The sequence below is a fragment of the Macrosteles quadrilineatus genome, unplaced genomic scaffold (genome assembly GCF_028750875.1).
Source record: "Macrosteles quadrilineatus isolate MER2022 unplaced genomic scaffold, UCM_ALF_1.0 Scaffold_2__2_contigs__length_208266976, whole genome shotgun sequence".
In the NCBI taxonomy this organism is placed as follows: Eukaryota; Metazoa; Arthropoda; class Insecta; order Hemiptera; family Cicadellidae; genus Macrosteles; species Macrosteles quadrilineatus.
This window is the reverse complement of record NW_026542595.1, coordinates 177,166,292-177,194,243: the sequence shown is the minus strand read 5'-3', so window position 1 is coordinate 177,194,243 and position 27,952 is coordinate 177,166,292. Positions and strand designations below refer to the sequence as shown.

The 27,952-nt window shown below is 36.7% G+C and overlaps 1 protein-coding gene across 1 annotated transcript in view; it reads right to left on the bottom strand.

The window, feature by feature from the left end:
• Positions 1-24,371, bottom strand: part of LOC128987322 (E3 ubiquitin-protein ligase HECTD1-like) — a 101,535-nt gene extending 77,164 nt beyond the window's left edge. The window contains exons 1-2 of the mRNA XM_054408103.1: positions 24,175-24,371; positions 21,452-21,490 (exon numbers count right to left, since the gene is read on the bottom strand). The gene's annotated coding sequence lies outside the window, so the exon portion shown is untranslated. The remainder of the gene's footprint in view (positions 1-21,451; positions 21,491-24,174) is intronic.
• Between the last annotated feature and the right edge of the window lie 3,581 nt (positions 24,372-27,952).

The window sequence follows — 27,952 nt, the reverse complement described above, 5'->3', positions numbered from 1 at the left end:
GTGTTTACAATAATGCTTTACAACCTTAACAACTTGTAGGGTTAGTCATTAACTTTATGTCTTTGGTTATTTGGAAGTATTTTGTAGGCTATAAGTATTGTGTAGTTTCGTGTCAAAATGGTCCAACGTGTTTCACCTGGCTTTTAAATGGCGATAGAATGTACAGATTAACTAAATTATATTTTTTACACCACAATTTAATCAAGAGGATGGTAAACACTCAGCAATCTTTAAGGGGTTTCTCAAGAACACAATGAATTCCTGACAGACATCAGCCAACTAACTTTTAAGTCTGATATAAAAAGGACTGACACTTAGTTAGACTTTGGGGAAACGTCGTTGTCTCAATCCTACAAATTACCTACGTAAGAATATAAGAAGTATGGCCTAAAGAAACAAAAACCACAAGTTAACAAAACGTTTGGCGCTACTACATAGGTGACACAGCGCTATAGAATCTACATTTTGCCTGGATGTAGTGTTTCTATTTGTTTAACCCTTTCAGCAGCACCCTAAGGTTTTACTTCCGGTGGAGGGTAAGATTCAAGTTTCATTGCTCAATGTCTAAGCAATCACTTGAAACCCAACCACCCCATAAACCACTCCAAGAGGGGGTTGGCTGGTTCCACTCGTCCCCCATCACCCTCCTATCAAATTGCGAGAAAAGCTTTATGTTATAAATTGTTTACAGGAAGTGTGCTAAGCGTTGAAGCCGCAATATTACCATAGATTCATCTATACATGGTTATACAGTAGTGGTTACCTTAACATCTAAATGGTCACTGATAGAAGAGCGTACATTACTTACTTTTCTCTGTTGTTTACATCCTTACTTTACATCACCAATCGTAGACCTTCCCTTTCACATCTCTGTTCATCTTAGTCCCTTCTCATGAAAGTAATAGAATAGTTCTCGTCTTACAAAAATCCCAGTTGTGAAGACATATCGAGTGGTGTTTTAAATACCTCTAATGCTATAAGTTAAAAAGTCCCAAGACATAAAATTCTAATCAATTAAATTCTTATTTAGTTCTCTCCCAATACTGAATACGAATCCCCGTCATTAAACATAACTTTAAACTTAACAGAAAAAACATATACAACATTTTCAACTATGTGAGACATAAATATGGCCTTCCCAAAATGTAACCGATAAAAAAACTAGCAAGTATTAAACGTTAACCAAACAAGAGTTTCCGTTCAAATTAATCGCTTCACTGACGTACAACGTTTGTTTAACTTAATTGGAAAGTTGGGGAAAGCCAGTCAACGTTGTTTATTGGATCCACTTTTCAACTCGATTGCCCACATTTTCAGCTACAATTTTGTAACTAGAGTGGCTCTTGTTTTGAACTTCAATAGCAGATTTTGGTTCGCACATAGTTTGTGGGAATGGGAATACTTCCTAGTGTTTACTTCCTCGTTTGCGGCACACAATTGTGTGATGTGTTTTACATGACAACCTCTACACCCTTTGAATATGGCTAGAACAGCATAATATTCCTTTCATTTTGCACAAACAATTTGTTCAATTAAAGCCCAGTTATAGTATAAATGTCTTAATTCGTGAAGCCTAGAGGTTTTACATTTTCAGCTGTAAAGGGACGGATATGTTTTACGTGGGCTACACGTATAAAATACCTCGTGAGACAGATACAGATGCACTTCGCAGATACATAAGTATTTAAAAAGTATACTTTTGTTGTGTTGCTAGCCAGTCATTCGAACGCACTTTTCTCTCCCGTTCCCCAATTTTACACAAAGTCTCCATTTTTTGTATTGGTAGAAACCACATAATATAGTAATGAACTCCTGTCAAAGCCATAAGACGTCGCCATGTCTCGGATGTTACATTGCCAGTGCAGTGGAGGGGGGTATAGTGAAAGTACAGTTTCACCTCAGCGCTGCGAGTGCGACGGTCAACGATACCGCGCCGTGCCGTGTCCGTGCCGTGTCGTGCCGTAACGGTAATGGACTGGCAATTATCATAGGATGCACTGACGACCGTACTTCCTGCTGAATACACGACGGTGGCCGAGCAAAACAAACAAATTGCCACGGCATATTGGAGATCGGAGACAGCATTGATGAGCTCAGGAAGGAGCTAAGTTTAGGGACCTATCCTGTAGACAGAAGATACAAGAATATCAATACTAAGATCTATTATCTATTATTGGACAACGGAACCCGCAATAACGAGGGGTCTCGGGATGTGTCACAGAATTGCGTTTGCATAGGTTGTAGTCTGCATAGCAATAGCAATAGCAATAGTCATCATCAGCTACTATACGACTGAAATTGTAATAACGAAGAGTTGCTCGTATCACAAAATTATGCTTACTAATCCTGTAGACTACGAACATAGCAATGGCTATCGTTCATCAGCTATTGGACGGCGGATACTAAGGATTGTCGCGCATCAATTGCGCCAAAGAGTTCCTTAATTGCGCCAAGCTCAAGCCAGGTAGGGGTGAGTTGCCGGCAGAAAGAGTAACCCTGTTTACATGTCATCCTACCCAGCTTGACATAACCTAAACTACTCTATTATAAAGTCAAAGAGGGTCACCACTTGGCGCAGTTAATAAACTTATCAAGTGGCTCTCTGGGGTAGACTGGAGGGGGTAGCGGATTTTTATCCCCCTGGAATTTTACCCCCTGGGCAAACGTGACGTCACAAACCAGGGGGTAAAATTCCGGCCGCGAACTTTTGAGTTTCGCGACATCAGCTCGATGGATTAAACGCGGAATTAAACATATATTTTCACGGTTGTGAGTTTAATCAGAACACATCAAATTATAAAAACCTAGAATGTACGGCCCGGATTTTTACCCCCGGAATACCCCCGGAATTTTACCCCCCGGATTTTTACCCCCCGGAATTTTACCCCCTGGCCAGATATAAATTAGTGAGAATGATTAATTATCGTCATTCACATTTAATTTAATGGTAAACATTTTATTATTAAGTAGCCTATCTTAATTTATATGTAACATTAACTAATCGAACAGGGTTTTAATATTAATTTTGAGATTCGAGTGTCAGGATTCGATCTTTGAAGCCAACTGTTGGTTAACATGATCAAAATAAAACAGCGAATTCTGTTTACTTAGTTGAGATTACAAAATAAATAAATAAAGGTAGGCTACTAAATAATGAAATGTTTACAATTAATTAAAAACAGAAATAAAAAAATCAATCATTCAATTTCTAAAATCAGCCAGGGGGTAAAATTCCGGGGGGTAAAAATCCGGGGGTAAAAATCCGGCCCGTACATCATCAGTTGCCTAAACGCTAGTTATATGGACAGGGGGTAAAATTCCGGTTTTTATCGCTAATCTAATTAATCACGCTCTGACTATTTTCATTAGACTTCCAAATCCGCGGGGGTAAAATTCCGGCCGCGAACAAACTTTTGGCCACTCAGGTTACTACGTCATAGTGACGTCAGCTTTGCCCAGGGGGTAAAATTCCAGGGGGGTAAAATTCCGGCGACCCGACTGGAGTAGTTGGCGCAATTCAGAAAGACCCGACTACCTGACTCAGGTCAGTTGGCGCAATTAATGCCCACCCACTAAAGGTAGCTCGAAAAAATAACGCTAGTTTTTCCTGTAGACTGTAGATAAACCAACAGCAACAGTTGTATAATATTAAACTAACAAAACACTGAATTGTAACTACAACGCGCCAACACGGTGCATATTGGCAACTTGCTCTGCATTGGCAAACACACGTTGCATCATGTACAATCGTATGGGATGAAGTACACTCTTGGCTTATTCTACGAGACTGTTGCAATTAAGTTGAACGTTTCCCTCCACAATAAAGATTATAAATTTAAACCCATATCCTAAACTGTGTTTTTTTATGAACCTGGAAAGTAAGCAAATATTTGTAAAAAATGGAAACGCACACGTCACAACCAACTGAAATGAAGTAGGTACATTGCTGCTAATAAAGTTAACCCAACTCCCTTCAAGTACCATCAAACCAACCTAGCGCGCGCTCTCTCTCTCTCTAACCAGCTGTTCTCACACTCACATTTAAATTTCGACCACGACGTGACCTGATTTCATCACACCAATAATCTTACCCGCACGTGCGTCTGCGTACTTGGGTAGTTCTTGTGCGCCTTGGCCATATTGTGCTTAGTTTATGGTTGTGCGCAATTTTGGCGGATTTATAATGTGCTTTGTGTCTGTGCACGTTTGCAAATACGTGCTGTATTTGTTGGAGTTGTGCGCACTTCAGCAAGCTGTTAGATAGAGCATACTTTGTGTTTTACGAATATTGGTAGTGTTTATGCTCATTTTGCCACTTTCGGCATTTATTGGTGGTTTTTGTTTGTATTTTGGCCGTTTTCATGGGTATTTAAACTGAAGTGTGCGTACTTTGGATTTGTTGTGCTTGATTTTATAGTGTTTTGAGAACTTTGTCTGAACTTTAACGCATATTTGATAGTATGTGTGCATTTATTGGTAGCTTCGTACATATTTACTCATATATTGCGTTATTTGGCAAAGTTTGCGTTGTTCAGTCGTGTTTATTTATTTGCGGTGCGTCACAGAGAGCACATAGTCAAGGACTACACAACACACCCACATTACCAAACAAGGCACCCACTCTAATTGAGCTGACATATACCTGGCAGTTACGTCAAATGATGACGTCGAGTCGTTTAAAGAAGAAGTAGGTACATTCACTACCGAGGGGAAGTTCAACAATTACCTTAACAACGAGTAAAATATATCAAATGTAGATTGGGTCATTCATAGTTCTGAAAATACACTGTCAGTCTATAGAAACAGTCTGACAGTTATTAAGTTCAGAAGCTTAGGAAAAAATGTTTAGTTAAGTTCACAGGTTCTGCCATTTTAACTAATGCCCTAATAATATAACTTGAGCGACTGAAATATAATACAACATGTCTCGACAATATGATCTTGTTGTTGAGGTTGTACCGTTCACGTGAATGTATCTTAACACTGCAAAAACACCAACATTTCTATGCGTTTGAGTGTTTTAAATTGTAAGGACGCACAATGCTTGTGAAAGATGAAGGAACATAGACAAGTGTTAGAATAAACACATACATTAAAGGAGTTAAGCGGACATGATATATTCAACTATCAAAACTTGTTATACTTAATGAGTAAAAATTACTGTGTTTTACTGAGCTAGTTAAAGAACTCTGTCAAAGAAAATAATTTTGATTTGTCATATAGCCTATCCAGTAAATGTTGCAAGACGAATCGTATCACATCCTCGTCATATACTATTGTGGATGTATTAATCAGCTAGCATGCCACTTCTGTTGATTATAGTGTGCAGTGTGCTGGTAAAGTACCTCACCCCTCGAACAGTGGTGGGGGAAGGTTGAGGGTGGGTTGGCATAACTCCACACCACCACCTCAATCATTACGAACCCTTCCCTTTGCTGCGCTTTGACATAGTCTTTGGCCTTTGTTACTTTTCTTGCTCACAGGACGTTTTGTTACAAATCACTCCGACAACGGCACGAATTAAACACTATGGTTGGGTGTTAATATATTATTTTACTGAATAAAAACTGTATCCTAATAGTGTGCATAATTATAATACAATGGGGGATGTCTTAGAATGCGTTAATGTCTTGTAGGTTTCTACAATCCAACAACTTGTAGAATTATTCACAAAATTTGATCTTTGGGAATATAGGTACATAAATAGATTATACAAACAAACTTTTGAGGTCAGGCTGAATTTCGAGGAAGGACTTAAAAGATACCGCATGTAACATTTAGATACCTATCACGAATTTTATCCTACTGTAGTCATCTATCAAAGTGAAATCGCCATGATTGGAGGAACTATTATGGATGTACTACGATTTTCCCTGGGTAATTTCCCATCACAGAGGAGCGTATGGATGACTACATGGCCGTGTAGGGCAGAGCCCGAGGCTGGGGGTTGGCCAGGTGAACGATCCAATCACATCCGGATGACGCGGGCGACCTTGGACCATGGACGTACCACGGGCCCGCGCGATCTTAGGCCGGGCGCGCACTATCCCGACCACGACCACGACCACGACCAAACGCCCGACCAGTGGTTGTCATTCACCATGCGACCAGAGCACGACCCGACCACGACCCGACCAAGGCAACGAATATTTTACAAACTTCAGTGTCAAGATGATTGTTGAAGAAGTAGTTGTTATGGCGCATTTGTATTGTAAGTACGTTAAGCGGAAGAAGAAACTATACTGGGTACATCCAATGTTAATTGTCAGGTCTGAAAGGGCATTTTGCAACATTTTATGAAGAGCTACGTCAATATGAAGACAGGTTTCAAAAGTGTCAAAATCCTGCGACATTTTACCAAATGAGTCACTTTACAGACCGGCGCAAAAAACTAGTGCTCACCGTTTGATTGGTCTAGGAATACTGGGGGTTGAGTGGTGTACTGGTCGGGTCGGAGGCAAGTCGGGGGTAGTGCGCGTCGTCCCATTACATTGTGTGCTATTTTTGGCTGCAACGACCAGCGGGTCGGGCCCGACTAAACTGGAAAATTTTGGTCGTGCGACCAGGGCCCGACCAGGGTCCGACCAGCCGACCAGTGCGCGCTGTTCCATTTATTCCTATTATAAAACTGGTCGTATCCGACCAGTCGGAGTCGTGGTCGTGGTCGTGGTCGGGATAGTGCGCGCCGGCCCTTACAGGAGTACACTCCCGGAAACTACTTGAACCAACGAAACGCTTTGAGGTTAACTAAATACTTGAAATTTTCAATGCCATCTGATAATCAATAAGCCTTTATATAAGAAATTGCTTTTAACGGATGAAATAAATTATGTCTACAATACTTTTTTTATATTTCTACACACAGTAAAGGACTTCTCCAATTTTCGATTGGACGTCATTGTTACCAGCATAGCTGGTCGAAATCGACCAACATCACAATTGCAAACACATTTGCCGCCTTTTGATATTTTACAGTGTAAGTGTAGACATATTGATAAGTTTTGTAAGACATATTTCATCATATTCGAACACTTTTTTCTCTGGGTCGTACTCGAAGTAAACATATACAGTACATAAAACCGACAAATCTGCTGACCAAAGTAATTTACAGATGTTAGCCAATACTTGACTGGAATGCAAGTAAGATTTACACAGTGATTCGCCGTAGTAAAAAATCCACATGGAAACAACCATCAAATTTACTGACCGACGCGAAATCAGTAGGCAAATACTGGAATGCAAGTGACACGCTCACTGTGATGATTCATATACAATACAAAGGTCTACTGGCATTTTCCTGTTATAACCATGGAAGGTTCCAGGTCCCAATGGACTGACCTTGCGCGACGTTTCGCCGGAGACCTCCCGGCTTCTTCACGTCTGGCAGAAATAGCGAGGCTCGAGGCCTCCCGGAGGTCAACCCAAACTGTCTCTTAAGACTTGGAACATCATGGTATATAATCAGTCTAAACAGTCAACGCGAACCGGTAGGATTCGGAATAGTTCAATGATTCTATGAGTGGTTGTTCCTACTGTTTAACAAGTATACATAATTTTAAAATTAAACTACCGTAGCACAACAAAAGGCACGACGTTGGACGTGGGCTCGACCTATACCAAGAGTGTAGTGTTAATTTGTATGACGTTTTTGTAATTAGGTTATATTTTATTTTGCGTTTACACTGAGGGATTTTCAAACAAAATTGTGTCATCTTTACCAATACGAAAACACAAAACCGCGCCTCAGATTTTACAATAGGATGCGAAGACTACTTACTAAAGCCATTGACGTTATTTTCCATACCTCATTTGGTAAACAGCAATCAGCTGTTCCTATAGCATTGCTGGCAGTAGCTGGTTCTAACTCCGAGTGGCCGATTATTGTTATCAGATTCAATAATGCGCACAACTAGGCCAGCCATTGTCAAACTTATATCTCATTCGGCGAGCTCGGGATTGTTTAAGTTCAGCTAAAGCGAATTGTTTTAGTATACAGACTAACGTAAAAGGTTTCAACATTAACAAAACAACTACAGAAGTTGCTTGGGTAACACAAAAAAAAAGCATGGGTACACTGAGTATGACATTGCAGTTTTGAAACTACTGTACAAAAAGCTATTTCTTATTTCCTACGTGTACGACAATTAACAAAAATGTACATTTAATGCGATGTTTTAATGAGAACTGATATCCACAGAAACATTGGTCCTAGGGTTAAATCTAAGATTTCCTAACGTCCTAACTCATTTGTAGAGGTTTCGGCGTTGTAGACTGTTTTGGGCCATGAATCATTTATTAGGCATTCGTTGAAAGTATAGAAGGTCAGTCAGTGGTCGTTAATCATTGTTGCTTTTACAATTTATTAATAATTAAAAAACTCGATGATTTTCCAGGTATATTTTTATAGATAAAACATACAATTTCACATAACAAGGATGAATAACACGATTACATAGTGATTTTTATCGAACGGTATTTTAACAGAAAGTCTGCGCACAAAATAACAGCAGGCGCCAAAATATGGTAAACCTCATTAACAGTCGATAGTTAATTGGTGTTTCTGTGTGAAATTCCAACAACACTGGCGAACCAACAATACTGAGGCGTTCCAATTTTTGTGAAAATAATTGATAGTCAATCTTTTGCAATATCGGACCTAGACTACAAACACACCAATGATTAGTTTGATAGCAAATATAATGTAAACAGTATTTGCATCAAGATAACAGTAATAAGCACTAAATTGAATACAGTATAAAAAATTAGCATGGACTTTGTTGAGGAAAAAACAATACTATAAAAAACAATAGACAACTTGAGCTGGCGAATATTAGCTATTTCTATTAGCTGGCCTGTTGTGATTTGGGGTGGCGTAACATCATATTTTGCCAACGAAATCGATTCTATCACACCAACAAACTTCACACTTCGATTTTGTCAAATTTAGGGGTTGTCGCTTGAATCTTAATTGCCAATTACTGTACTTACTTGACTATTATTTTACTTTACAAACGTGATGCAAGTCTGAGTAGGCATACTGTTCACAACACATGTCGTCGGGCGACAATACAAAAGGTGATCACGTGTTAATGTCACATGACCCAACAATGATGCAACGTCTCATCGTCTGCGTGTATAACTATACAAAACATTGCTTCCGCGACCCCACTGTGGTTTCCTTGTATGGTAATAACTGACGAAAATTCTAGGAAGGGACGAAAACGAACAATTGTATATTACTTTCTCAAATGGTTAATTAGTGGCTACTATCGTCAGGTTAAATTCGCTTGGTACAGTAAGTGCTATTGTGTTGTAACTGTTTAACAAACCATTATTTACTTCAACCTTTAAATTTTTTTTTAAACACCAGAGAAGTTGTAGGTCTGATTAATAAATTAAATATTGTCATTAATTAATTTACTCGCTAAGATACAAACAGTTTACCTTGAATTTTACAAATTCTCACTTCTTTGGTTTTAATTATTTCGATAATATTTTTAATATTATTTTAAGCAAGAGTAAATTTCAAAAGCTAAATATTAAGATTTCCCCACAGTTAGTGCAGTTCCCAATGAAAATGATATGTCCCGAAGATAACCAGACAACTGTATTTCAACAGTATAATCGCTTACAAACAACAAAGACCTTTCAAGTTGAAGTTGATGGCGACAACCTTACGTAAGGACAAATTACACGGGTCTCGTAACTTTTACATAAGTGTTAGTATTATCAAGGTTACATTCTGCAAACTATACTCACACGACGACGATGCAGTAGCCAGAAAGCATGTGATGTTTCTAAAAAAAAATTAACTGAATATTAGGAATCCTCATGCAATATTTCAATTATTAAACCACACAGCAATACATTATAGACCCCCGATAGACCCCCCACGGACAAAACTATTTCCTACTCTGCATTCAATCTTCGTCGTTCTACTTTACTGTACCTGCTTATTGACTTGTCGTTTCGATGGCCCTAAGTAAATCTAAAAACAAAACGCGTCGATTTTTCGGCACTGTTAGAAGTCAGTTAACAAGTCCTACTTCCTGAAAATTACGCAGACTTGAGTAAATAATTGATAACACATGAACATGTCATTTCCTGAATGATTCACAATTTACACACCACAAAGATAAGATTATCAACACAGCGTTTGCTAAAAATACGAATCGTAACGTAGAACAATGAATAGTAGGGAGCGAATACAACCAACAAAAATTAAATAAACGTCTTGGAAGAGAAAATGTTGAGGTTTACATTTTACCTCTTTAGAAATTGAAGATTCCTGCCAGATGTTGTGGTACTGTAACATTGAAACAGACCGACAGCAGTGCTGCTGTTAGCATAAGTTCTGGCGTCCACCGCTAGGAGTGTGGCACTCTAAGCGGTGGACGCCAGAACCAGTTTTAAATCCCCTTAATAGACTGTATACAGTGTTTGGCCAACATTTCTTAAATTTAATATGCATTGTAATAACCATTTGGGCAAAAATATCGAGAAACGTGTCATCATTACCTATTTGATAGCTTTTGATGGAGTTTTTGGCTTATCTGAGGTACTGAAACGCAACACGGTTATATGACAACTAACTTAGCGTATTCCTGCAGTCATCTAGGGTGGTGAAGGGATGTGAGAGGTTCTATAAGAAGGCTTGAGTGGAAATCCCCATAGACAAAATGCCCGATTAACACACACATTGTCCCGTTTATTTTGGGACACGAGTCACAATGATTCATTGAACCCTTAGTTTGTGTAACGTTTAAAACTTCCACGTCACATGAAAAGGGGTTGAACGGGATTTTTAAAATGTTATTCGCTCTCCTTAAACATAGTGGTTGGTTGAATTTAGTGAGTCATAAGTAGTATGTTTTCTGTGGTCGTAGGCTCAGTCGGTATCGTCGCGGACTTCGGACCCAAGGCAGCGATGTCGTGGGTTCGGATCCTGGTCACTGCCACTAAAATTTATCAGTACAGCACAGAGAACTTCTCTGTGAGTACAGTTCACCTTGTACTGTACCGGCTCACTCCTGGCTTTGCTGTAAACGTTCCACGCACGGGCGCTTAGTGTATGTGAACGGGTAAATGCAAGGTTAAAAGAGGCCGCCAACCTCTTTTATATATAAAAAAAATAGTATATGGAGAAAGCGCTATTTTTTAATTATTTTAGAGTTAGAGTTTTTAGTGGATATATCCACTTTGGGTCCACCTGGCTTATAAAAAAATGGTTTTGTAAGTGATGTGGATGTGTTCAGAGCTACACAGACAACACCTGTGGTTCGACTTTGACGAATATTGGTACTAATTCATTGTATCTCCAAGGTTTTTAAAAAATGTTGGAAAGATTGCCCCCCCCCCCCCCACCTAAAAATAATAAAGTAACGGAAAAATATGGTTTTAACATAAACGGCTCTGAAAATGTTGATTGACATTTAGTATTCTTTGATCTTTATAATTCTGAATAAAATGGCACAACCCCAACGCTGTATGAATAACGGTTCAAAAGTTATTGCAATGTTTGTGATTCCCGCATAAATACGCACAGAAAACCCATCCTTTTACCATTGACCACTTAGTCTAGCTGGCAACATTCATCCCTGGTTGATTCTGTCTGATAAGTATATGTCAGATAGCTGTTCGAAACACTCTTTAGAACATGTACCTGGTTAGATTCTGGACACAGATATAATTTGTAGTTTATCAATTCATGATGTTTGAAAAATTAGACCGCTAACTAAAAAACTTAAAATGCCATCGACACAATAACACCAAAAAAGTAGTACATTTCTCGGATGTGACAGACATCACGTTACAAAGAATGTCATACCATGTCTGATGTGCAAATGGCTGCGATTTCTAGAAAGCAGTTCGGTGTAGAAACTCGCCGGGGAGGAGTCGGATATAATATCTGATGAAACCCGTAATTGCGACGTGACGTAACGTTAACGTCGGGCTGTTGCCGTTATGCTAATTACCAAACCCCGTCTGTTAACGTTTCATTAACGTTTACACGTGTTGTAAGGTTACTACAAACGATTGGATTTGATTATGGACGAGTTTTGATTAAATAAATTATCAGTAGTATAAAGCAGTGGTATTGGTTTGATTGGAGGGAGGAAGGAAGAAGTCTACGTCGCTCCAGAGACAGTGTCAAAATCATATCCTTTACTGCCATGCACCTTTCTAATCCTCCATAAGTCTTTCGTCTAAGGGGTTATCCGATGTACCGTCTGGAATACCAGAATACAACAAGGCGAAAGTTTAATTAGATAATTTACATTTTCTGCTACACCTTGCGCGGTTACAGTTATATCATTCGAATCAGCACATTTCTCCCTATAAAATCCCAACAAGTAGTCTACAACAACGATGATTGTTTTTGCAACTAATGCAAGAATCAATATACTGTAAACGTAGCCGAGTTGTTATGCTAACCTTAAATCTGAAGGTCGCTGGGTCGATCCCGAGCGATTCATGACTCAGTTTTTTTTTTTTTTTTTTTTTTAAGTAAAAAAATGAAACTATCTAATTAAAGGTCAAGATAACAACAGGGCCGCAGTTTAGGCTATCTTACAAAAAAACTAAAAAATTCCAACAGCGTCGAAAACACATATAAACAGGAGGTATGATATACAGTATTCAGTAGAGGCATGGAACAGTTTGTCTACTGTACAGTAGTACTGTATTTCGCTATGCAGCTGGTAGAATCTCTAGAATCTAGACTGCTGCAGCGCTGTTCCCGTTATGACCGTGTTACCGTCTGTGCTTCGGTGACTTCAACTTCATTTGTCTGGCAGACCTGCAGTCAATACATTCACCTACCAAAGGTCACCGGTTCAATCCTGAGAGATGGCTAAGAATGGTTCAACACTGGTCCTCGAACGTTGCCGTCAACTAATAAAATAAAGAAACTGCTGGGTTACGTTATTTTGATCCAAACCTCCAAGCCATAAGGTTTTGTCGTCTAAGATCGTCTAAGCTATGCATTTAGGTGTATGGTATACGTGAACTACGTTAGAATTAACTCTTTTTCTTTCTAGACTGTTTTAGTCAAAAAATAGATCAATTTCAGGGCGTATTCCATCCCAAATATGAACCAAGAATCAGTTTATAATTGAACGGGTTGACTTGTGTAGCTGTTTTTACTATGATCATCTGTTTAGTTTCGTAATATATGTGACCAATGATCAAGGACAGCTGGGTTCAGTATCGTACCATCAACAATGACAGGACTGTTTTAAAGTTACCCACGATTACTAGAAAAATACCGGTATGTATCATAAACATTTAAACAAATGACGTTGTTGGCCCGAATCCCATACTAATAGCAACATATGTTTTGGCAGTTCCATTTAAGCAATGTTAAATAATGTTTATTTTCGGGCCAAAAACGTCATTTGTTTATGTTTATGATCCATACCGGTATTTTTCTAGTAATCGTGGAGTTACCTCAGGACCGAACTGGCGATCTTCTGATAATAATATGAGCACTACAACCACTCAGCCTTGGTTCCACGATAACAGGAAACATTCAGCTCACTAACCCAAACGGATTACTGTATGCCTACAATTAAGTGTGACGTTCGACGTTCTGTAATTTTGTGAATGAATAAAACTAGTTTTTTACGGAATATTCAATCATCGCAATTTGTTCTATAATGCGCAGTCTACACTTGGTAAGCCTAAGTAAGTTTTCAGACCGTACAAACGACATAACGGTTCAGTTTCAGAATGGCGTCTGTTCGACGGCGATCAAGGGTAACAAATTTCCCTGCGACAATAGCGTGAAACGGTCGGAATCAATGTTCCAGGTCAGGGGAACAGTGGTTTTTGGTCCATTTAATATGCTAACCTGCGAATGAAGCACCGCAAGCGGTCACGTTTGGTTTGGAATGCCCGTGTTTTAATATTTACAGTATAACCATAGACCAAAAGAATTAAATATAGACCGACAGCAGTACAGCGGTTGGCATAAGTTCCGGTGTCCACCGCTAGGAGTGCCGTGAAGTTACGTAGCTTGGCGCTGTAACTACACGGCGATCCTAGCAGTGGACGCCAGAACATATAATAAATGCATCACGGCTGTCGGTATGTATTTAATTCTATTTGTCCATGATGTAACTTTAACATTTAAATTTCTAAATGTTGTCTAGTCTTGTGTCTAAATTGCGTTCTTCTGTTTAACGAATGATTATCTGATCGTCCATTTTCAGTCGTTACAAAATCCTACACACATTCATCTACTATCTACAGTAGTACTTATTATTATTTTAAAAATATTCAATTATTTTATTTAGGCAAACATCTATGTCAGCTTAAGCTGAAGTTATAGTCACAAACTGTATAAAAATGAACATTTTATCTATGTAAAGCCAAAGCAGAAAAAAACTGTTTCTATTTCGTAATATTCGACGACCAAGTATGTTGTTACTAAATATATTGTTTACCAGAGTATTCCAAAAATATTCTACGATCTATTTCATAAATAGCCCATAATGAACGAATGTAAACTAGTAATAATTCTCCAATGGTTCATCATCTAAATTACGGTAAAAAGTTACAATAATTCTTCACCATATTTCTACAAAGTTCGTAAATATTTAACAAAAAAAATTAAGTGCACTTTAACAATCACGATTAATAATAATAATACACAGTTCTTGAAAATATAGATCAAATTCATAATTCTACCCTAAAACCTATTCCCTTGCCAAACATTAAACTAAACCTTATTATTTTACATTCCACACTTTACACTACAGATGTAGATCAACAATAGACTGGAGAGTTTGTTATTGCAATGTAGACTGTGGAGTGTACAGCATGCGACGCAGTGCATGTAAATGTCATGCTCGCAATTAAAATGGAAATCAATGCTGGGCGTCTGACCGCGCTATGATAACAGATAACTCTCCAGCTATCGTTGCTGATAACATTAATGTCTCATATGGTCTGCCATGTAGCATATGACCTCCCCTCAACATGTACCATATGTTTTGAGCGACGTTTCTGACCTGAAGTGAATGTATCTTTATGCCTAGTTTCACAATTTCACATTGCATTTTAGCGAATTTCCCTATAGGGAAAATAGCTATTACCGTAGGTCTCATGGTAAGACTTAGGCCCGGGACCGATTTACTTTTTCATTTTAATGTCCCCAGAGGCCAAAAACACCATTCGTTCAAATTTTTATATATGTATATATATATATATATATATATATATAGATTTATATATATATATATGTGTCCGTGAACACGATAACTTGAGTAATTTTTATCCGATTTTGATGAAATTTGGTTTGAAGGTGTAAGGCGGGATAAACTTGAATGAGTTCGCGATCCAGCATGATCGGACCATGGGAACAGGGTTTTATGGGGGGTTTTATGGGGTAAAAATTGGTTTTTCTCACTTTTTACCCTCAAAACACAAAATTTCCCAATTTTTCTCTAAACCTTCTTAAAGAGCTTTAAAAAACAAACAATTCAGTATATCAAAGTGTTTTTGTACGGTTATTGATTACGGAGAAAACTAAAAAAATGGGAAATTTAAAATTCCCATGTTATTCTTATGGAGAATATTGTAAAATGTTGTAGTTTACTTGTTTATGGATATATTTTGATCAAACTTGGCAAATTTATTTATTTTATAGTAAGCTATCAATATTTTACTATAAACACACTACTTTATTAGTTTCCTTGTAGCAGCAAACCTAGGTACTCGTTAAACCTAATAATGTTATTTAAATAGATCAATTGAAAATCAATTCGGCCAAATGGAAATTCGCTTAGACGGCAGGTTTGCTGCGGCGGGGGTATTTTCTATTAGGCTTAGGTAGAATCCGAATTTAAAACATGTAAGAATCATAAGTTAGAATAGGGTTCGGTTGACTTTTGAATTTATTTAAAGATAATTAAATAACAAGAAACATGTACTTAACAACAAAACTAGCCGTATTGGTGTCTTCAGCTGTTTAACATGTTTAATTGAAGGAAAGGTAATTGAATCGACATGTCCAAATGTAAAAGAAACATTACTTCAATCATCCTCACTAGTTGTTGAGTAAACTTTAAGGTGGTTCAATCAAAGCACACGGCACCTTAAACTGAAGGACCACCTACGTGACAAGTCAACTTGTGTATACACTATTAACGAATGTATACATTGTTGTCAACAATAACACTGTTAACACTCAACAACAACATCTATGGAATAAATGAATTGGCGACAAAGTTGTCAAGATGATAAATTGACTTCTGAAATTCAGAAAAGACGGAAAAGACAGCCTTCAAACTTGGTGTCTACAAAAACAACCAATTTGGTGATTTTACGACAATTATCACTAGAATGTCTGACTATGAGGTAAAACCTGGTCACGCAACTTATAACACTCCTTGGCAATTTCCTGCCATTCTAAGCCAAGCACACAACGTCTTGTTACCACGAGCCACGAGAAAGACGCTGTACTTTATTATTCAACTTATAAACTAGTCCTGTACTTTTTCGTTATACTGTACTATTATATGACAAAACGGATGCTTTGTTATATAGCCTACAATAACATGTCGATACTTAAGTAGCTCTTTTCATCTTTAGGGTAATCAGTTGTAGTCTAGGACCAGCTAGCTGTACTTCGTTCTCACTTATAATCTTCAATTGTACATAATAATAGTACATTTTTGGAACCAGTTATTATTGACTGTTGTTTTCAAATACAATTCGCCTTCTTGTTAGCTGTAGCCTACTCTGATTTGCCAGTTTTAAATCCAGCGTTACCACACATAAAACACAATCAGAAATCCGATTGTACAATAGGATCAGAAGTTGACTCGCAGTGTCCAAACTAAACCTTTAGTTTAATATTTTAGAGATACAAAATCATTACGTAGCCTAGACGTGTTAGTGGAAAGTCAGCACGGGGGTTCAGGCTGTAACTCTACGGACATCATCATTGACTATAATGACGTCATTAAAATACATACACGCGAGATGCAACAGACGCGTGCTACTTCACACTTGGCTACCGGCTAGAAAACAACCAGTAAAGTGTATCTACTTCTCTAATTATACTTTAAAATTTGAAATGTCTACTGCTGGGGAGCTGAGGGGTTATGGAGCTCGCCAATCAAAAGGTTTTTGGATCCATCTAAAGTCAATAGTTTGTTGATGGTTAGAAACTGGGTCCGGCTGTTTCTGATATTTGGTCTTTATTACCCTGACTAATGAAACTAGCCAGCCAGTAACATCTCACTCCATTCTAAATTCATCATTCACTCACTAGGTGGCGTCTACATTTCAGTTGATAATTGGTTATTGAAAAAATGCTGTCAACCTCAAATTATAGTTAATTTGAGGTTAACCCCGTTAATTATCACAAATGTCTAAGTATAGCTATTTTAAAAGGCTTGAGATTAAAAATTTGAGAAATGGAAAACGTTAATAGTTTTATAGAATTAGTTAACGTTTTTAGAGCAATTTCAAGATACAAATCTTAACCTAAACACTTCGACTACTTCTCACTGTTTGCAATACCTTGTAAACTATGGGGTCTAAAAAGGACGTATTGAATTTCAGCTTGCTTTGAAGATACTGCTGCAATATAAATATCTATGTTTGTTTAAATAAACTCGTTGATATTCAACGTGAAAATCGGCCAGGGATCGGATACAAACAAGTGCATTAAAATGAAGCGGTCCCGTTGTAACTTTCTCTCACGACCCGAGAACTGCTAGAGCTGAACTTACCGCAAACCTGGCGTTCGTTCCACACATACCACCTGCTGTCACAGACTTGCAGCTCTACGATTAGTCAATATCCACAAACATTATGTCAAACGCTACATTATGTGGGTCTGAACGCCAATTATCAAGCCTCAAACCAAAACCTAATGTTTACAATGAAAACTACGCTTGAGCTTTCCCGAGCTATATAGGAAAATCAACTTAGATTCAGCAAATTTGGCTTTTGAAATGTAATCAAAACCACATTTTCTTGCACTTCTCGTAGCAGCAAAACAAAGCACATATTGAACCACTGTTATTCGAGCTACAGCGAGGTGTATATAAACATGTAAGTACAGTACCCTTAAATTATGAAACTATTTTAGTAAAATAGATCAACTAATAATTCCCTTAGTCTGCCCATTTGCTGTGATACGGATCTCAAAATTTATTTAGGGACTCGGTAATAGTAAATAGTAATAGCGATTAGAAATAACGGTAATAAGTACTGTAGTAGTAGGCTAATAATTTGGTAAATGCAAATTACAAGTGTTTTTAAAACTAAATATTCTAGAATATTGCCTCTAAACCAACACAAGGTATCGTATATGAAAAGGGCAGTACACACGTTTTATAACAAGAGACCTCTAGTTTAACATGCTAAAATTAAACGTCACGTCTCTCGTTATAAAATTGCACCATGACCGATCAACGCTTAAATCAGCTGTCACGTATTTTAAGCCTACGCTAAAAAACCGCTACAAATTAACAATCATTGAACATGACACGTGGTAATCTACAGATTCAAGTTTTCTAAAATTGTGCGTTTACTTCGTAACATTATTTTAACTATTTAAAGTCCGGTTGGCAACAGCAACAGCAGGCAGTACAACTTGAGGACATTCTCAACATCAATGTTCTTCCCGGATATTTCCTGCATCTACTCAACGTGTTTCAATTGATTGCTCATCATTGCACCACAATAACAAAGGAAGCCATAATCTGTTGCCGCATGAAGACCATTATAGCCAGGGTTGACTTTCTTTCAGTGATAATGCACTTAGTTGCGCCAATCAGCTAGCCAATTACATAACAAGTTAACGTTAACGAGCAGATACGACCAGACAACACATTCATTATCACTTTTTTGTACCGAATCTTGGTATTGTTTCCTTTACTGTTTTATTTGAATAGTTTGGGAAATAGTATAAGGGGACAATTTAATTTTAGTTACTTTTTTTTAGTTTTACAAGAATGAAAATAAGAATAATAAATCTAGTTAACAAAAACTGACAGCATTATATTGTAGTAATGCTGCGTAAAAGCAAGAAAAACAACTATATCTGGGAATTAAGTTTGAAGAAGAAGAAAGAAATACTAGTTAATTGTGGATTAGGCCTATTTAACAGTTTTAAAAACTTTTAGTCATTGCAAACAATACACTATCAAAAGAAAGTACAAGAGGAACAGATTTAACTTATCAACATGTATTTATCACATGAGACATACAGATAGTACTATCGCCAGGTCCAAGCAATGGCCTACATTATGTTCAGAGCTATTTTCAGTGATGGATAGATGGGCTATCAAGCAAAGCACTGTCCCAATAAACATCAGAGGCTCTATGTGAATTAGAGATAAGGGCATTTCCATTAGCTACACAAGTAATACATTTGGATTTTAAACTACATTGAACATGCTTATTTTGGTTTGGCTAGGCATTTAAGGTTTACTGAGCTTGTACTTACACACTTGACTAAATTTCCAATGGGTTAAAGTAATGATTTAATTAGAGATTGCCGGCTAACGGAGTTTGAGAGTGTGAGACCATCTGTGAAGCTTTGTTACTGTGTAAATGACACTCAAAAATCAAAACACAAACAAGTGGACATTTAGCTATCACATTGTTGATGAACACAACCCAAGAAATATATGGAAGTGTGTCACAAACCTGCAGTTACCGACTAAGATCAGCTGTTTCATTAGCCACGATCATTTATATTTAAAGCCCATAGGAACAGCTGGCGGGCTGGGTCTAGTTTTGATCCATGCTACTGACCTTTCTCAGGATCGAACCAGTGACATTTTGTTTGTTAGGCGAGCACTATAATTCACTATTTTTCTGATGATTTACATAACTCTGACAGTGTCAGATCAGACCACATGGTTCCTGTGTGTAGCAGGGGGGGGGGGATGTGGTCTATTTTTGATTTGGCAAGGATGCCGCTAAATTCTCAAAAATTGTTTTTACCGTGTGGGAAGCTTGTACACATTGAAAGTATGCGACATTGGTTACGCCATGCGCAAGCATTAGCCTTGTGCTGTTTTGGAACCGTTCATCAATGGCAAGACTAGAAAATAAACTGACAACCCAAAAGAAGTTATAAAATAATACAAAGAAACACCCTATAGGGAAAATGGAAATTTGCTTAGTCTCAAAGATTGCCATGACAGTATTTCTTTGCATTTCAAACTAAAGCAGTAGGCCTAGTACATTGATATTTGATACATCTGTTGTGTTGTTTATTCTTAATATTCTTCCAAACCATCGTCAGATACTCCCTGAATTGTGATTTTGGACAGGAATTGACAAAACTAACATGAATTTGTAATTGATAAATCAAATTTACTTCTTGCATTTATGTGGCATGAGCCACCCTTCTTCATTATTTAAAGCCAATTTAGAAAGTGAAGTTCAAAGGCTTCGTTGCTATGGCGATAGACAAGCTACATAACACGGCATGTTAGTCTACCACTTAATCCAGTAATGTTTTTTCTTCTTATAACTCAGAACTTTTTATAGAATACCTAAATTATTTATTTTTTTCAGTTTTAAGTTTATGATATTTAGGCAAGTTTGAGAAAGATTCATGATAATTGTTATTAATAATGGTTCAAAATTCTCTAAACTAAAATATCAGCAATCGGTTCTACTTCAAATATTAATTATTTCATCTACACTTGAACAAATACACTTTAGCCTATTGCAGTGTTGTTGTATTATGCCTAACATTTACGGAGAACATTCCATAAAGTGTAAATTTAAAATCCCATGTTATTTTTATGGAGAATAAATAATACTGTCGTGGTTAACTTGTTCATATAATGGAATTTAAATTTATTTATTTCATAGAAAGCTATCGATATTAAAAAAAAAAAACACATTATCTTTCCTATTGCAGCAAACCTAAGTACTAATGTTATTTAAATAGAAAATAAATCTGACAATTTAAAAGGATTATCTAAATGGAAATATAGCAGAGTAATCGGAAATTCACTTACTTAGTCTGCAGGTTTGCTGCGGCGGGGGTCTACCAGTGCTGGTCATTTAGCAATAAAACACACACTTTTTTTTACAAAAGAGGTTGGCGGCCTTTTTTAACCTTGCATTTGCAGTGGCAGTGACCAGGATCCGAACCAATGACATCGCTGCCTTGGGCCCGAAGTCCGTGACGCTACCAACTGAGCCACCGACTCACCAAATACTTAATAATCCAGATCTCTTGTTAACATGACAACCTGTAGATCGCAGGTCCCATAATTGATAGACTATCCAGATCTGTCTGAAGTTAATACGAATCCGTAAATGGTTTTAAATGTTGTATGAAGGCAGTTGAAGGTGGGGGTGCAAATATCAGTTTGCTTAAAAGGTAGAACACAGGCACAATGAACACCGCCATTGATATAGGTATAGGCGAGGAGGACTATTTTAAGCACGTTATATTTCTTACCTTCTTTTGATTCCTCTGTAGCAAGCTCCGTCAGAAACCCTGGAATAAAAAAATTTTACATAAAAGCACAGAAGTACTGCAATAATCACTGATCAAATGTTAAGCCATAATTGGTTCTGTTGTGTTATTATCTGTGAAAAATGTCTTGTATCTTTTTTTACCATTATATACAGTATGTAAGTTATACTTCATATTGAAGGTCTAAGTACATGAACACTTGTATTGTTTTTTAGAAGTAAAGAACGTTATTATTCATTCTGATAGCCCCTGAACTACGAATAATGACTTTATAGGCTTACCTCCGTCAGTAGTCCAAAATTGTGTCTTAATTCAAATGTTGATCAAAGCTGACATGTTTTGTTGCATTGCAACATCGTCGGAGCTTTACATCAAAAACATCAAATAATTTAAACATAAAATACAACACGGGACACGGAACATTTAAACACGAAATAACACGATAGCGCTATCATGACACGGCACGGCAGCGGTTGTAGGTAGACTCACAATTTTGGACTACTTACGGAGGTAAGCCTATAAAGTCAAAGAACGTTTCCATCTGACACCGCCAGGCGCATGCCAATTGCGTATACTTTTAAGTACCAACACATTTGTCTCCTTAGGGACTCTTCAACCACCGTGACAAAAGTTTCATTGCTCTGCCCATTGTGGAAGTCTATAAATTTAAAATTTAGGCCTATGCTGTAGGCCTAGTTGAAAATTACACCAGTCGTGATGTAGGCCTACCTATGAACAGTATTTGTTGGCTATGCAAAAAAGTAGGTAGACTACCAAGCAGGCCTAATTTACTTGCTCTTTAAAATGTATCTTAAGATAGGCCTATTAGGCTACAATATTTTTCTGGTAGGCTACCTATGAACGTTTTTAACTTTTTGAACAGCACTTGTATGTAATTATTTAATTATTCAATTGTGGCCAAAAGATTTACACCAATTTTACAGCTGAATTACATATTTTGAGAATAATGAGCGCTTCCTTATGACTAAGAGCCTAATATAATGGTACAGTAATAGTCAAGAATAAATACTGAGTATAATTGGCTATTATTCTTTAGTGACCTGTATGGTTGAAAATAACTAACTTATAAGATAGGCCTACTGGAATTTCAGTAAAAAAGTTCTGTGCCATTGGAAGTAAATAAAATAGTTTAGTCTAAGTCTAAAAATTAGGCAAAACTAAGTCATTGTTAGGCCTATAGGTAAACAACCAAATCTAAATGTATACGCCAGGCTGCCTCAGTCTAAGTAAGTAAAGTCTATCTGTATAGCAACTATTGTACGCCTACGGGCCACGAGAGTCTGTATTTGAGAGAAGAGCCTATTTACCACGTGACTTCGAAGGAGCTAAGGACCAGGCTATGTTGCCGAATCTAATATTTGATTAAACAATTTTTACATTAATATCTTTTAAGTACGGTACCATATTAATATGCTTTGCTTTGGTTATTTCTGTAATATATTATGTAGTAAGTTACTTACTAGGTATACAAATTTGTTTCCATGGTGGGAATTTATGACTTAGGCTAAGTCAACTTAAGTTACATACCAGCTGGTTTGAAAATATTAGTAGTAAAATATTGTTGTAAAATAGCCTATATTTTAATTAGTGTCGCCACGGCCCCCAATAGTCAACATGCGGATGTTGCAACACCGCGCTAGCATGGTCTTGGTATTGGCTGCCGCCAACTGCAGAGTCTTGTGGCCCATACATAAGCCTAACATTATTTAGTACATAAAGTAGTGTAAAGTAACTTAGGCCTAAACCGTGTTTGAGTCAAGAAGCATTGGCTAATTATTGTAAAAAGAAACCCCTGAGCAACACTGTGTACACCAATAATTAGTTCATGTGCAAGAACTAAATCATAAAAACTGACTCAATGAAACGAGGCATTTCTAAGATCAAATTCGGCTGCACTTTAGTATCTGTCCTTCACTCATTCGAATGAAATATATCATAGATTATTTGATATATTGATTATGTCATTCATTTAGTTAGGTGAGGTTAACCTAATTAACCAAACATTAAATATCGAATTAAATAATCGATATATTCATTTGAATGCGTGTAGGGCAGATACATGAATCACATACATGCAGATGAGTGCAGCCTCAAATTCATGATGGGGTCGGATGAATGATAACAATAGGGTATAAGTAGCCTACGGTAAGTTAGCCTACTTATTTTTCTGACATTTCCAAAACTGACTCTAGATATACAAATCTGCATTACTTGGATCTATAAAATTCATCAGTCATATAAAATTATAGAAAAAAACATTTTTTTTTTAATGCTTAAGCGTTATAGGCCTAGGCCAAACTGGCCTCCTAAGATGTTATGCAAGTGAAATCCCCAATGAAAGAACTGTGTTAGAAGTGTGGGCACATTTTCATTTTGGTGTCGAATTCGTCATGATATAAAACACAATATAGGGCCTAGGCTACAAGGATTAAGGAATATTTTTATATTGACAGAAAGAAAACGCGTCTTTACACATAGCGTGCTATCGATTTCTAAAATGTTGTCTTTAAATTGTTATTTTATATATAGAAACAATTGGGACATCATATTAGAAACTTATAAAGGGCGTTCATAGCATGGATTTAAGCAATATACCAAAGATAAAGACTAATGAGAATTAGTTTTGAGCACGCTGTGAATCAACAATGGCATGTTCATTAGTCAGCTTTAGAGGATTTTCGTACCTGATAGGAGTCCTGCACTTCAATTTACATATCCATTTACTGCAATATGAGATAACTACACAGTACTAAAACAATCTGCACTGAAGTACTAATACACTAATTTAATTAAAACATTGCACAAATAGCAAACAAAGAAAATTTGAAGCAGGACAAAAGAAACTAAAGTTCTACACAATACAAACAGAAGACTCGCGAAAACTGACACAACACAATCTCAAGCCAAGACGACGACGACGACTACGCACGACGGTGGCAAGGCAAGAATAATAATTTGACCTAGTTACAATGCTGCCAACGACACGAAAAGTGCCAAAAACTCCAAAAATGTTATACTATAAAAAAGCTTTGTTCGGAAATGTTACTGATTTTTTCCAGTTATTATGAATTGAATAGTTATGTTTTTTGTAATAATTATATACTAATTATTTAGTTTTAATGTCGGTTAAATAACAATAAAACAAACAATAGAAAACGAAAAGCCCTCGTGTATAAATCCATTTTTTCCTAAGTTGCGGTTTGTACACCGAATGGCATCGGCGTCAATAATAATAACTCAATAACTCATTTATTTTGAACCAAAATAACAAATACCTGCAAAATTTGTAATGGTCATGTCAATTAATACAGTATCTTAAAACTTAAATTAAAAACAAACTATAAACAATTGCTTCGATAAAACTATAGGTCTACCAATTATAGTCCTTTCGAAAAACCAACAAACTAAAACCATCAGCGACCCAATATTAAACGCTGTAGTAACCCTTAGCCAAGAGTTGTTTTTTTTTTTTTTTTTTGCTTTCTCGGGATCACACTGGACTTATGACTTATGACATTTTGGCACCTTGTCGTGGTGTGGTGACAGATTGTCGAGAGCGTGCATGGCAACCATTAATTTCAATGATAACCATATCTCTAGCCCTGATGATAACCAACCAAACCACCTCTGATAAAAGTGTGGTGGCAAGTAGTTGCGTCGTCTCACATTCACTCACATTGTTAAAGGTGGCATGACACCATTTACCATTTATTGTAAATGTTAGTTTTATTTTTGAAACTGTAATTATTGACGCAGCCTATCCAGCTTATGCTGGTATCAAGCCAATGAGGAGGTAATGAGGTAATTTACCGTTTAGGCTTCTCCACCATGGTGGAAGGAAAAATTGTGTCTTTTCCTTCCACCATGCTTCTCCACGGTCTTGAGGATCGGGGAATCATCATTCATCGAATTTGTGTTTCATTGCATATTAAGTATCTTTGTAATTTGGCCTATGTATATATTTATAAAATTCTGATTTCGTCATGAATAAATAAAATTTGTACATTGTATTACTTTAACAAATTATGCATTAATCCCCTCCAACATTTTTATAAATACAGTCTTATAATCGAAGATGAAGTTGAGAAAGATCAATTCCTTTTTTGTACTGTCTGCAGTGTTTGCTGCTGCTGCACTGCTGCAGCCTAGGTAGGTTGTAGAGGACATCCGTTTCAATCGCGGATTACTCCTCTCCAATGCGCATGCGCAAACAAACTGTTCCATGGGACTATGGGAGCTGTAACAAGTGACACGCGTTCGATGACGATGGAAGGAACGGATACTGCAACCGGTTAACCTCACTTTGTTCTCCCAGTCAAACAAAGCCAACGCCAACTCACTCAACTAGGGTTCACCCATGGTGGAAGGAAAAAACAGGGTTCACCTATATAGATCCTATATACTAGATACCGTAATGTGGAATTTAGGTTATTATTTTCCTTAGTTGTAAAATTTCTATACATTTTTATTTCTACTTTTAACCTAACCAACCCATATTAGTACATTGATGATGACACAGGTAAGGTAATATTGAAAATCCAATCCAATCCAATTCCACTCGCGGCCATTTGGATACATAAGAAGATAACTTAGATGCAGTAAAATGGTAAACATATACGTATATATGTATATTCTGAAAATTAACATTGACAGCTAGACTGAAACCGTCCGTTAGATCAGGCCAACTTCATCTCTGTCCTCTGTGTTACAAATTTACAAAATAAAGGAACCTAACTTAACTTCTCACATTCCTTTTATTATTCCAAACGCTTTATTCCATTACAGTCAATGTCACTACATTTGTTAAACAAGAGTTTAATTTATAACTTTATGCAGGCCTGACCCGAACATACATTGTCGAGCGATCAAGTAGGCTACTTAGTTTCAGCACAAACTATAAAATAAGTATCAATAATTTGTAAATATTTAACTGGCATAACTAACATAATATTAGTGTAGATATTTTGAGATAGGTCTAGGCTAGCTTGGTATACGCCTAATAATCTATTAATATTCAAGTTTAATTTACAAATTATGTTTCTAGCTTTAAAGTATGTTACTTTCAAGTTTTTATTGATACCTAGATCACAGCCACCTCTAATACAAGGCCGCGGCGAGTGAAAAGCGGCAACGTCGCATCAGTGTCTTGGCGTTCGGTTGTTTTACCATTACATTGAATGGAGGAGTCGCGTACTCTACGTACATAATCGCGTTTCTACTACCTTTAATCATTAGTAATGACATTAAACTTCTTACTACAGCATGCCAGATAGATGTGATGTGCCTGGATGCAAGAATAATTACAATAGCTCAATTAAAAATGAATAATACATACAGTGTTCTAAGATTCTACTTGATCCACCGCGTAAGCAACAATTAATTGCTTTCTGCTATTCTTCGATCAAATTAGACATCTAAAAAATATCCTCGTTTTTGTGTGAAACATTTTTCACGAATATGAGCTTAGATTAAATTTGTAAAAAAAATGTAAGAATAAGACAATGATTCGTGTAAATATAGACGCGAGAAGCAAGTTTTAGGTAGTAATGCCGTACTATTTCCTTGTTTATTTGTCTATCTTATTGATAAATGCTGTTGTTAAGTGATTAAAATAACTTAAATAAATGCCACTTCAAAGAAATAAGCCGGCGTTTCTGTTAAGTAGGCCTACTAGTAAAAAATATGTAACCTACTGCACCATCTAACAATAAAAGCATCATAGTCTCCGAATCCAGTCTGAATGTTGATGTGATAAAAAATTCTATTAATATTGTGGAAAGCCATATGGAGGCCTAGCTTCTGAAATCGTTTACAAAATGGCAAACGTTTTTCATAGTAATTATTCAAAGAAAATAAATTATTTAGTCAGTATGCCTTCAATATGAAAACTTCAAATTTTGTTGTCGCTAATTTATGGTTTCCTCAGGCATACTAAAACATAATATTCCTATTAAAAATTTAAAATTAATTTTATTTGAACAAATTGTTAGATGTTAGTCTCTACAAATCCCAAAGTCTCTACAAATATTGAAGTGGCAATAATTTAGTCCTACTGAATAACCATTCTTGGTATAGTAGCTTTATTTTGTAAAATTTAAGCACAGTCTGTCTAGTAGTTTTTACTATGTTGAATAACACACATATATACAGACACCATGAGATTGTTATATAATAGTGTAGATTAACAAAGGAAATATTTAAAGTTCATCTATTTCCACATTCATCGTACTTACAATACGATAAATGTAACCAAAAACATTATGTTTGTATATTTTTAGTTTTAGACATATTGCGGTATGTTGCAAATTTTCACTAAATAAACAACCTAGATTACAATTTTGTCTATTTTACCATACCTTAAAATCTACTAAAATATGTTAAACGTATTTAAATACTTTCATTCATTGATACAGAGCAGCAATACTCTCATTGATGTTCATAGCCTAGCGCGTGTGAAGACGG